The 13,625-nt window shown below is 42.1% G+C and overlaps 1 protein-coding gene across 1 annotated transcript in view; it reads right to left on the bottom strand.

Moving 5' to 3' along the window:
- FAM184A (family with sequence similarity 184 member A) overlaps nt 1-13,625 on the bottom strand; it is a 573,060-nt gene that overhangs the window by 502,666 nt on the left and 56,769 nt on the right. The gene's annotated exons all lie outside the window — the stretch shown is intronic.

The following is a 13,625-nucleotide window of genomic DNA, read 5'->3' as shown; positions in this document are numbered from 1 at the left end:
GTCTAATGTCCCTAAAAGGGAACAGCCAACTCACGAAGGGAAATCCAGGTCGCCCAGAAGGTGACCCAATCCACAAGGAGAAACGGACATAGTTCAAAAAGGTCTCAATGAGAAGAGAACCACTAAAGGAACAGGTCCCAAGAAGGACAATTCCCAGAGCCTCCGAAAGCCAAAACCGTCCAGGCCTGCGGAAAAAAGGGTGCTAAACCCTCCACCTTCCAACCACGTGGGAAGGAATACTCTAGGTCCCGAGGATATCGGAAGCAACAGAGAGTGACGCAGCAAAAATTCACTGACCAAGTCACCAGATAGACGGCTATTAAGGACTGAAACAATCCCGTGAGCCAAGTCCGCTCAAGAAAGCATAGCTGAAACTTGTAAAATAAAATAACAGGAAACACAAATAATATTGTGAGCACTCAACCTGACCAGCCAGGAAGAACAGGCGCCACGCGTCTGAGTTTGCTGCGAGACAGAAGATCTGAACCCAAGCAGGACCAGCCTGCAACCAGGGTCATAACTGTCAAGCTGCCTAAATCCGCCCTCAGAGAGGGAGGAAGAAAAAACAGACAAACCTGGGACAAACATGTCCCGAACAAACTTCTGCAGAAGTAAACAGCGAGTAAAATCGGATAAAATTAAATGAGAGGCAACCCGAAGGTTAACGCCTAAAAAGAACAGAAATACCCGCAGGACCAGCCTAACCGAAACCCTGTTCTTCCAACAAAACTGCGAAGGATCTTGAGCCCTTCGAAGTAGAAGACTGAGGAGTCCCGTAGCCGTTAAAGATAGGGTCCCCTAACAACTCAAAATGTGTCTGAGTAGAACACAAAGGCGAGCCAGCCTGTAACGAAAGGCACAACACTCAGGAACAGTTACATCCGCAGGGAACTGCACATGCCCTCCAATGGCCGGGAGACCAGGGACAATAGGGCACAAGCACAATAGCAAATAGACATCTGGACTTTGTAGACGAGCAATCGTCAAAAGTATGTGAAAGCGAAAATGTGCTACAACCTCTGGGGGGAACAATCCACCCTCCAAGGAGGGATAAACATAACCTGGGTTACCCGCATGTGTAGTAGTAGGGAGCGGTAGGGAACTCGCCTCTCGGAGGACAGGGTCCCCCAAGGCGGATGGCTCCGCAGTCCCTTGAATCCCCGAGCCCGAGGAACAAGGTGCTCTAGTACGGCCTACAGAACATAACTGAGTGACCTGAGTAAACGGGGCCAATTTGCATTCTTCACAGGATGAAGAATCTGAATAAGAAAGGCAAACAAACAATCTCAACATCAGAATCCTCCATAACTGGATAAAGGATACCAAAAGATGGACTATATAGAAAACAATTTAAACGGCACCTGATACCCACAATGGCTGGTGGGGCACTCATCACCTCCTATGAACTAGACACCAGCAGACTAGATTTCTCCATTGCCACACAGTCAGGAATGCGGAAATTGGAGACCAGAACATAAATACCCGGTCACAAGGTGAACCGTACAAAAAAAGCGCGCCCAACCTAAGGTTGCGTCACTTCCAAAGCCGTTATGTTCCAAAAGCCATGAGCATTGTTCCTCGGGAGAATGACTGGGGGATGAGGGGAGTGGGAGGAGTAATTAAGCCTTTGGATGGGGTGTCTTTGCCTCCTCCTGGTGGCCAGGTTCTTATTTCCCAAAAGTAATAAATGCAGCTGTGGACTATTTCCATTTATGAAGAAAACACATATAATATGTTCAGGGGTCAAGTCCTACAAACAAAAGTGTGGGAATTTACCAAGACTTCCACTCCCCCTCACAACTAATATTGTTTTATATACATACACACACACACACACACACATACACACACACATATACTGTATTTATACGTATATAATCTATACACGTTGGTTAATGAAAGTAAATTAAATTAAATTAAGGGTTGAATGGTTGCCTTTGGGCCTGAAAATTCTCCTCTGTCACAGAGCCTCACCCACTTAAGGTGCAATAGTCCTAGTTCTGCTTAGGGGAGCTAAATAACCCCAGAGCAAGCCACACAGAAATGTAAGCACCATGTGTTACACACAGTACAGGGTGATCACACAGCAGGACCGCTGACAGGCTTGCATTTATTGTATTGTAGAAAGTGTTACTGCCCATTACTAGAGGATCTTACTATCCCTCTAACCAGACTGTGCTCCATATCCTCCCACCAGCAGCAGCAGTGTTTACTGAAGTTTTTCTGTTCTCTGTCCAGAGGGAACTCAGATCCTCCTGCAAAAATAGTGCAGGAACTCCGTTCTCATGTGTTCCCGCTCCACTTGACCCCTATGTTAAAATAAAGTATTTCTCATATATATAAATGTATATATAATGGTTTTATTATGAAAATAAATGTTTAAACAGTGCGTTAAAGGGATACAGTATATGACAAGGTTTTGGACAAGGAAGGGCTCAAAGAAGTATATATATATTATATATATATATATATATATGTGTGTGTGTGTATTTATATGTGTGTATGTTTATATGCGTATATATGAGTGTGTGTGTGTCAATATACACATACATATGTAACACACACACGCTGTAAAATGAAGCGCTATACTGTATCCATTTTATTCACAGTTTTTCATAGTAAACCTTTATATATACAATACATTTAAATATGTGTGTGAAGTATCATTTTTAAAAGATAGAAAGATAGACAGACATACAGATGTTAGCACGCCCCCTAGGCATTTGCTACAGTGCTAACATGCTAACATTTTTACTCTAAACTTGGAACATGAGAGTAAAAATAAAAGTGCTATGGATTTATTAGAACACCATACTGCTATCATTTTGATACTTCACTTGTAATCTAGGCCTATATGTTTTATAGACATATTTTATAAGATGTGTATTTCTTGTTGCTTCTGCAATCTGCTATTCTCTGAAATTGTTTAATATTATATATTGTGAAATTTCCTGCAAAATCCATATAAGCGATCAATACATTACATTCTTGGTTGATAATTTATATTCAGTATCCCTTACTGAAAATTCTACTGAGAAATACAGGATCTGAAACTATGATCATCTGCTATTTTCAACAAAATGTTATTAATAGTCTAAGGCCCACATGTATTTTAATGCTAGCGGACAAGCTTCTCAACTTGAGAAGCTGTCCGGTACTTTCGTGGCATACAGGCAGCGGATTCTGTTCGTCCACTGCCCATGTGTATCATTACAAGCTCAAGAGAATGTGTAAAGCCCACCCCTTCCCTAGAGGGACCAATTGCATGAAAGAAGGGCCTATCAACCACCCCGAGCGAGCTTGGGTGATTTCTCTCCGCCACCTCAGAGGTGGCAAAGAGTGTAAGAAGCAGCGGTCTAATGACTGCTGCTTGTTACATTGCAGGAAGCAGGCTCGCATGTACAAACCTGCCCCACAAGGGCTCCAGAGCAGCTTATGATGCTTTGTACATGGAGTGTGTTAACCACTTTTGGAAGAAAACCCTGCACTATATACAAAACCTCCTTAAAGTGACAGTAAACACCTTGCAATTTTAATATAAAATGTTTAGTACCTTTGCAAACTACTTTCATTATGTATGTTACCTTATTGCCATGTAATTTACCTCTAAAAACAGTAGATTTTCTATTTCTCTTAGCTAAAAATGCATATTGCAGATGTCTCAAGTTGTACTTTATACTGACATTATGACAGTGGCTAACATTGTTGTCTACATATTTAACTCCGAATAAGGTGGTAGGTGGAGGTTGGCTATTGAAAAACAACTGTAGCGAAAAAACAGAATTTATGTTTACCTGATAAATTTCTTTCTCCAACGGTGTGTCCGGTCCACGGCGTCATCCTTACTTGTGGGATATTCTCCTCCCCAACAGGAAATGGCAAAGAGCCCAGCAAAGCTGGTCACATGATCCCTCCTAGGCTCCGCCTACCCCAGTCATTCGACCGACGTTAAGGAGGAATAATAGCATAGGAGAAACCATATGGTACCGTGGTGACTGTAGTTAAAGAAAATAAATTATCAGACCTGATTAAAAAACCAGGGCGGGCCGTGGACCGGACACACCGTTGGAGAAAGAAATTTATCAGGTAAACATAAATTCTGTTTTCTCCAACATAGGTGTGTCCGGTCCACGGCGTCATCCTTACTTGTGGGAACCAATACCAAAGCTTTAGGACACGGATGAAGGGAGGGAGCAAATCAGGTCACCTAAATGGAAGGCACCACGGCTTGCAAAACCTTTCTCCCAAAAATAGCCTCAGAAGAAGCAAAAGTATCAAACTTGTAAAATTTGGTAAAAGTGTGCAGTGAAGACCAAGTCGCTGCCCTACATATCTGATCAACAGAAGCCTCGTTCTTGAAGGCCCATGTGGAAGCCACAGCCCTAGTGGAATGAGCCGTGATTCTTTCGGGAGGCTGCCGTCCGGCAGTCTCGTAAGCCAACCTGATGATGCTTTTAATCCAAAAAGAGAGAGAGGTAGAAGTTGCTTTTTGACCTCTCCTTTTACCTGAATAAACAACAAACAGGGAAGATGTTTGTCTAAAATCCTTTGTAGCATCTAAATAGAATTTTAGAGCGCGAACAACATCCAAATTGTGCAACAAGCGTTCCTTCTTTGAAACTGGTTTCGGACACAGAGAAGGTACGATAATCTCCTGGTTAATGTTTTTGTTAGAAACAACTTTTGGAAGAAAACCAGGTTTAGTACGTAAAACCACCTTATCTGCATGGAACACCAGATAAGGAGGAGAACACTGCAGAGCAGATAATTCTGAAACTCTTCTAGCAGAAGAAATTGCAACTAAAAACAAAACTTTCCAAGATAATAACTTAATATCAACGGAATGTAAGGGTTCAAACGGAACCCCCTGAAGAACTGAAAGAACTAGATTGAGACTCCAAGGAGGAGTCAAAGGTTTGTAAACAGGCTTGATTCTAACCAGAGCCTGAACAAAGGCTTGAACATCTGGCACAGCTGCCAGTTTTTTGTGAAGTAACACCGACAAGGCAGAAATCTGTCCCTTCAGGGAACTTGCCGACAATCCCTTTTCCAATCCTTCTTGAAGGAAGGATAGAATCCTAGGAATCTTAACCTTGTCCCAAGGGAATCCTTTAGATTCACACCAACAGATATATTTTTTCCAAATTTTGTGGTAAATCTTTCTAGTTACAGGCTTTCTGGCCTGAACAAGAGTATCGATAACAGAATCTGAGAAACCTCGCTTCGATAAAATCAAGCGTTCAATCTCCAAGCAGTCAGCTGGAGTGAAACCAGATTCGGATGTTCGAACGGACCCTGAACAAGAAGGTCTCGTCTCAAAGGTAGCTTCCAAGGTGGAGCCGATGACATATTCACCAGATCTGCATACCAAGTCCTGCGTGGCCACGCAGGAGCTATCAAGATCACCGACGCCCTCTCCTGATTGATCCTGGCTACCAGCCTGGGGATGAGAGGAAACGGCGGGAACACATAAGCTAGTTTGAAGGTCCAAGGTGCTACTAGTGCATCCACTAGAGCCGCCTTGGGATCCCTGGATCTGGACCCGTAGCAAGGAACTTTGAAGTTCTGACGAGAGGCCATCAGATCCATGTCTGGAATGCCCCAAAGTTGAGTGACTTGGGCAAAGATTTCCGGATGGAGTTCCCACTCCCCCGGATGCAATGTCTGACGACTCAGAAAATCCGCTTCCCAATTTTCCACTCCCGGGATGTGGATAGCAGACAGGTGGCAGGAGTGAGACTCCGCCCATAGAATAATCTTGGTCACTTCTTCCATCGCTAGGGAACTCCTTGTTCCCCCCTGATGGTTGATGTACGCAACAGTCGTCATGTTGTCTGATTGAAACCGTATGAACTTGGTCCTCGCTAGCTGAGGCCAAGCCTTGAGAGCATTGAATATCGCTCTCAGTTCCAGAATATTTATCGGTAGAAGAGATTCTTCCCGAGACCAAAGACCCTGAGCTTTCAGGGATCCCCAGACCGCGCCCCAGCCCATCAGACTGGCGTCGGTCGTGACAATGACCCACTCTGGTCTGTGGAATGTCATCCCTCGTGACAGGTTGTCCAGGGACAGCCACCAACGGAGTGAGTCTCTGGTCCTCTGATTTACTTGTATCTTTGGAGACAAGTCTGTATAGTCCCCATTCCACTGACTGAGCATGCACAGTTGTAATGGTCTTAGATGAATGCGCGCAAAAGGAACTATGTCCATTGTCGCTACCATCAACCCGATCACTTCCATGCACTGAGCTACGGAAGGAAGAGGAACGGAATGAAGTATTCGACAAGAGTCCAGAAGCTTTGTCTTTCTGGCCTCTGTTAGAAAAATCCTCATTTCTGAGGAGTCTATAATTGTTCCCAAGAAGGGAACCCTTGTTGACGGGGATAGAGAACTCTTTTCCACGTTCACTTTCCAGCCGTGCGATCTGAGAAAGGCCAGGACGATGTCCGTGTGAGCCTTTGCTCGAGGGAGGGACGACGCTTGAATCAGAATGTCGTCCAGGTAAGGTACAACTGCAATGCCCCTTGGTCTTAGCACAGCTAGAAGGGACCCTAGTACCTTTGTGAAAATCCTTGGAGCAGTGGCTAATCCGAAAGGAAGCGCCACGAACTGGTAATGTTTGTCCAGGAATGCAAACCTTAGGAACCGATGATGTTCCTTGTGGATAGGAATATGTAGATACGCATCCTTTAAATCCACCGTGGTCATGAATTGACCTTCCTGGATGGAAGGAAGGATAGTTCGAATGGTTTCCATCTTGAAAGATGGGACCTTGAGAAATTTGTTTAAGATCTTGAGATCTAGGATTGGTCTGAACGTTCCCTCTTTTTTGGGAACTATGAACAGATTGGAGTAGAACCCCATCCCTTGTTCTCTCAATGGAACAGGATGAATCACTCCCATTTTTAACAGGTCTTCTACACAATGTAAGAACGCCTGTCTTTTTATGTGGTCTGAAGACAACTGAGACCTGTGGAACCTTCCCCTTGGGGGAAGTCCCTTGAATTCCAGAAGATAACCCTGGGAGACTATTTCTAGCGCCCAAGGATCCAGAACATCTCTTGCCCAAGCCTGAGCGAAGAGAGAGAGTCTGCCCCCCACCAGATCCGGTCCCGGATCGGGGGCCGATATTTCATGCTGTCTTGGTAGCAGTGGCAGGTTTCTTTGCCTGCTTTCCCTTGTTCCAGCCTTGCATTGGTCTCCAAGCTGGCTTGGCCTGAGAAGTATTACCCTCTTGCTTAGAGGACGTAGCACCTTGGGCTGGTCCGTTTTTACGAAAGGGACGAAAATTAGGTCTATTTTTTGCCTTGAAAGGCCGATCCTGAGGAAGGGCATGGCCCTTACCCCCAGTGATATCAGAGATAATCTCTTTCAAGTCAGGACCAAACAGCGTTTTCCCCTTGAAAGGAATGTTTAGTAGCTTGTTCTTGGAAGACGCATCAGCCGACCAAGATTTCAACCAAAGCGCTCTGCGCGCCACAATAGCAAACCCAGAATTCTTAGCCGCTAACTTAGCCAATTGCAAAGAGGCGTCTAGAGTGAAAGAATTAGCCAATTTGAGAGCATTGACTCTGTCCATAATCTCCTCATAAGGAGGAGAGTCACTATCGAGCACCTTAATCAGTTCATCAAACCAGAAATATGCGGCTGTAGTGACAGGGACAATGCATGAAATGGGTTGTAGAAGGTAACCCTGCTGAACAAACATCTTTTTAAGCAAACCTTCTAATTTTTTATCCATAGGATCTTTGAAAGCACAACTATCCTCTATGGGAATAGTGGTGCGTTTGTTTAAAGTAGAAACCGCTCCCTCGACCTTGGGGACTGACTGCCATAAGTCCTTTCTGGGGTCGACCATAGGAAACAATTTTTTAAATATGGGGGGAGGGACGAAAGGAATACCGGGCCTTTCCCATTCTTTATTAACAATGTCCGCCACCCGCTTGGGTATAGGAAAAGCTTCTGGGAGCCCCGGCACCTCTAGGAACTTGTCCATTTTACATAGTTTCTCTGGGATGACCAAATTTTCACAATCATCCAGAGTGGATAATACCTCCTTAAGCAAAATGCGGAGATGTTCCAATTTAAATTTAAAAGTAATCACATCAGATTCAGCCTGCTGAGAAATGTTCCCTAAATCAGTAATTTCTCCCTCAGACAAAACCTCCCTGGCTCCCTCAGATTGGGTTAGGGGCCCTTCAGAGATATTAATATCAGCGTCGTCATGCTCTTCAGTAACTAAAACAGAGCATCCACGCTTACGCTGACAAGGGTTCATTTTGGCTAAAATGTTTTTGACAGAATTATCCATTACAGCCGTTAATTGTTGCATAGTAAGTATTATTGGCGCGCTAGATGTACTAGGGGCCTCCTGAGTGGGCAAGACTCGTGTAGACGAAGGAGGGAATGATGCAGTACCATGCTTACTCCCCTCACTTGAGGAATCATCTTGGGCATCATTGTCATTATCACATAAATCACATTTATTTAAATGAATAGGAATTCTGGCTTCCCCACATTCAGAACACAGTCTATCTGGTAGTTCAGACATGTTAAACAGGCATAAACTTGATAAGAAAGTACAAAAAACGTTTTGAAATAAAACCGTTACTGTCACTTTAAATTTTAAACTGAACACACTTTATTACTGCAATTGCGAAAAAACATGAAGGAATTGTTCAAAATTCACCAAACTTTCACCACAGTGTCTTAAAGCCTTGAAAATATTGCACACCAATTTTGGAAGCTTTAACCCTTAAAATAACGGAACCGGAGCCGTTTTAAGCTTTAACCCCTTTACAGTCCCTGGTATCTGCTTTGCTGAGACCCAACCAAACCCAAGGGGAATACGATACCAAATGATGCCTTCAGAAGTCTTTTATCAGTATCAGAGCTCCTCTCACATGCGACTGCATGCCATGCCTCTCAAAAACAAGTGCGCAACACCGGCGCGAAAATGAGACTCTGCCTATGCTTTGGGAAAGCCCCTAAAGAATAAGGTGTCTAAAACAGTGCCTGCCGATATAATTATATCAAAATACCCAGAATAAATGATTCCTCAAGGCTAAATAAGTGTTAATATCAATCGATTTAGCCCAAAAAATGTCTACAGTCTAAATAAGCCCTTGTGAAGCCCTTATTTACAATCGTAATAAACATGGCTTACCGGATCCCATAGGGAAAATGACAGCTTCCAGCATTACATCGTCTTGTTAGAATGTGTCATACCTCAAGCAGCAAAGGACTGCAAACTGTTCCCCCAACTGAAGTTAATGCTCTCAACAGTCCTGTGTGGAACAGCCATGGATTTTAGTTACGGTTGCTAAAATCATTTTCCTCATACAAACAGAATTCTTCATCTCTTTTCTGTTTCTGAGTAAATAGTACGTACCAGCACTATTTGAAAATAACAAACTCTTGATTGAATAATGAAAAACTACAGTTAAACACTAAAAAACTCTAAGCCATCTCCGTGGAGATGTTGCCTGTACAACGGCAAAGAGAATGACTGGGGTAGGCGGAGCCTAGGAGGGATCATGTGACCAGCTTTGCTGGGCTCTTTGCCATTTCCTGTTGGGGAGGAGAATATCCCACAAGTAAGGATGACGCCGTGGACCGGACACACCTATGTTGGAGAAATATGTAATTTGTTTTAGAAATGTTTAGACTTGGCTGATCTGTTGTTCTATAAAAAGACAACATAAATGTTTAATAATCACAAGGTGTTTACTGTTCCTTTAATATGTTGAAACATTGGATAGGAAGATACAACTTAAAATAAAAAAATATATTTTTTATAAAAAAAAAAAACACAACAGATATAAGTAGAAATATCTGTTTAAAAATAAAGAGAACATTTTCTTCTCTATGAAGAATGCGGTGTGGGGTTAGCGTGCAAGCGATACGTGTTAGATGTTTTCCAGTTTGCACTCTCCATTGAAGTGTAAGGGGGGACGTTAACACGGTCAAGATATCCAAAGTCCTCAAGTTAGCGCGTCAGCTTTCGCTTGCGCTAAACATTTTACTTTAAACTTGTAATACGCACGCTAACCAACGGAGTTAAATGTGTCTTCTGGCGATGTTTGCGCGCACGACCGAAAGCACTAAATAGCGCGCCACTGGTAATCTGGTGCATAGTATCTCAACTCACTGTCATGCCTGGCTAATTCAAAACTGACAAGGTTGTCTCATTTTATATTTTTTCTATTTCTTTCTATCTTTAAGTTTTCCTTTTTGTATATTTTAGCGTGGACTGTTTTGTAGAGGGGGTGCTTTTTTTCATTTGTACAGTAATGTTTTAAAGTTATTATTAGGATTCCTGTATCCCTCACATTGGAACTTGTACTACGCGCTGACAGGCTCATGGTTTACAAGAAAGATGCTGCTCTACTCATTATAATGGAGAGTGACTAGCAAGTGGTGGATGTGATGCGAGGAGCAGGTACATATTGTTATGAATTGCAAAAAAATTTAGTTCCAATATTGCAACAAGTTTTTCCTTGAGAAATTAGTTTCACAAGCATCAGAACAAGACTAAAATCATTCAATTGAACTCTTAAAGGGACATGAAACCCAACATTTTTAATTTATGATTCAGATAGAGAATACAATTTTAAACAACTTTCCAATTTACTTCTATCATTTAATTTGCTTCCTTCTTTTGTTATCCTTTGCTGAAAGGTTTATCTAGGCAACCTCAGAAGCAGCAGAGAACCTAGGTTCTAGCTGTTGATTGGTGGCTGCATATATATTGATTGTGATTGGCTCACCAATGTGTTCAGTTAGGAACCATTAGTGCATTGCTGCTCCTTCAACAAATTATACCAAGAGAATTAAACAAATTAGATAATAGAAGTAAATTAGAAAGTTGTTTAAAATTGTATTCTCTATTTGAATCATGAAAGAAAAAAATTGGGTTTCATGTCCCTTTAATTATTTGTAGTTTTCAGAGGTAAATTAAGTATGTTGCTACTAAAGATAACTTTTGCAGAATTAACAAAATATTATTAGCAGAAAAAAATAAAATAGACAAGCTGATACCTCATTACATCAGTTTAAGCAAACAAAGACAAGTTTATGCCAGCTCACAATACACTTAGGAATGCTATTTTATCACTCAAGCACCATAGTCAAGATTACTATTCTCAAGTGCCTAACCTAATTGCACATCAAGACCATAAACTATCAATTAAATGTCAACACTTGCACAAAGTCAGGGATTTTGTAAGCATATAGTCAGGTGCATGATTAAACAATTATACCAAACAGGTGTTAATGATCATTAGTAATCCGTTTAATATGTAGGAGGAATAAAAGTGGGGGAGGAACATCCAAATGCTGCTAACAAGGTTTTCTGAAGACAATTTAAAGTCAAAAGTCATACACCATGGCAAGACTGAGAACAGCAACAATACACAAGGTAGTTATACTGCATCAGCAAGTTATTTCCAAGGCAGAAATTTCAAGACAGGGGTTTCCGGTTGTGCTGTTAATGCTCTACTGAAGAAGCCCAAAGAAAACATAATTTATGCTTACCAGATAAATTCCTTTCCTTCGGGATAGGGAGAGTCCATGGCTTCATTCTTTATTGTTGGAAAATACAACACCTGGCCATTAGGAGGAGGCAAATACACCCCAGCCAAAGGCTTAAATATCCCTCCCACTTCCTCATTACTCCAGTCATTCTGCCGAGGGAACAAGGAAAGGTAGGAGAAACATTAGGGTATAAATGGTGCCAGAAGAATAAAATAAATAATAGGGGACAGCCCATAGACAAGAAAAAACGGGCAGGGGCCGTAGACTCTCCCTATCCGGAAGGAAAGGAATTTATCTGGTAAGCATAAATTATGTTTTTCTTCCTAAGATAGGGAGAGTCCACAGCTTCATTTCTTACTGTTGGGAAAACTATACCCATGTTGCGATCAGACACAACCTTAGGAAGAAAACCTAATTTAGTAAGTAAAACTGCCCTATCTGCAAGAAAAATCAGATATAGGGGCTCACATTGCAAAGAAGAGATCTCAGAAACTCTGCGTGCAGAGGCAATAGCTAATAAAAAGAGAACCTTCCAAGATATCAATTTAATGTCGACGGAATGCAGAGGCTCAAATGGAACCTGTTGCAAAACCCGAAGGACAAGATTTAGGCTCCATGGAGGAGCCCCAGATCTAAACACAGGTCTGATCCTAATCAGAGCCTTAACAAAGGACTGCACGTCTGGAAGCTCAGCCAGCCTCTTGTGCAATAAAACCGACAGGGCCGAAATTTGTCCCCTCAGGGAACTAGTAGAATGGCCCTTCTCCAGCCCATCCTGGAGAAAAGATAAGATCCTGGCAACCTTAACTCTGTGCCAGGAAAAACCACGCTATGAACACCAGAATAAGTAGGTCCTCCACACCTTGTGGTAGATACGCTGAGTAACTGGTTTACAAACTTGAATAAAAGTATCAATGACACTCTCAGAGAAACCTCTCTTGGCTAAGACTAAGCGCTCAATCTCCACGCAGTCAGCCTCAGAGAATCTACTCTACTAGATAGGGGGCGCACTTAGTACTATAAACAGTTAACAGAAGACTATTATCTAGTCTAATATTATCAAGAGGATATATTATAACCCAAAATTAGGATGTCAAGACATATAGGGTAACACAATGAATATAACTACATGTATAATACAATAAAATAAAATACAATGTCACCAAAGAAATAAAAGGTAATTTCACACTGTTTGAAGAGCAATTAGTCTTGGATATATATCTGGTGACAAATCCTGGTAGCAATCGGAAAAAGAGCAAATAGTCTCTTGATATGTAAATGGTAGTAGGTATTGGCAGCAATCTGTGGAGGACCCAGCCTGGAGCCCAAGACAACAATCTAAAGATAAAAAAAGAAACAGATGCGCCACATGGCCCAATATTGTTTGTTCCAAAAGATGTAAAAACTGGTGGTATGTTAAATGCACTCACATGTATTGGAGCACTCCAAATAGTGCAGTAGGAGCAGTCTGGGATCTATGACAGTCACCCAGCAGAACGCCCTCTAGGAGGGGATAGATGATCTGTGATGTGAAATACAAAAAAAGACACAAAGGTGCCTATATGGCCTAGTACAGTTTAAACCATAGAATATGTAACATGAGTGGTATAGTATATACTCACATTTGATGTAGCATCTCCAATGATGCCAGTAAAGCAGGAAGGGATCAATACAGTCACCAAACAGACTTATACAAGGCAAACGGCTATACCAAAACTCCAGGGTGTCCAATGGGCCAAATATATTGGTCCAAAAAGCAGTGCAGCAAGTGTTTTTCATAAAAAGTAATCAATTTTACTTTATTAAAATGAAATAAAAACAAGCGACGCGTTTCTCAGCAACAAGCTGTTTGATCAGGCTTCATAAGCCTGATGAAACAGCTTGTTGCTGAGAAACGCAAGGGCAAGACATGCCGAAGTTAGCTTGCAATATTTTTGGTCTGTTAGAAATATCCTCATGGATATGGAGTCTATTATAGTACCCAGGAATTCCACCCTGGTACTTGGGATAAGAGAACTCCTTTCCAAGTTTATCTTCCATCCATGTGATCGAAGAAGACTGAGAAGGGACTCCGATAATTTTTCCGCAAG

Source organism: Bombina bombina, chromosome 4 (genome assembly GCF_027579735.1).
Source record: "Bombina bombina isolate aBomBom1 chromosome 4, aBomBom1.pri, whole genome shotgun sequence".
NCBI lineage: Eukaryota > Metazoa > Chordata > Amphibia > Anura > Bombinatoridae > Bombina > Bombina bombina.
The sequence above is the reverse complement of the archived record's forward strand: the minus strand, read 5'-3'. Positions and strand labels throughout refer to the sequence as shown.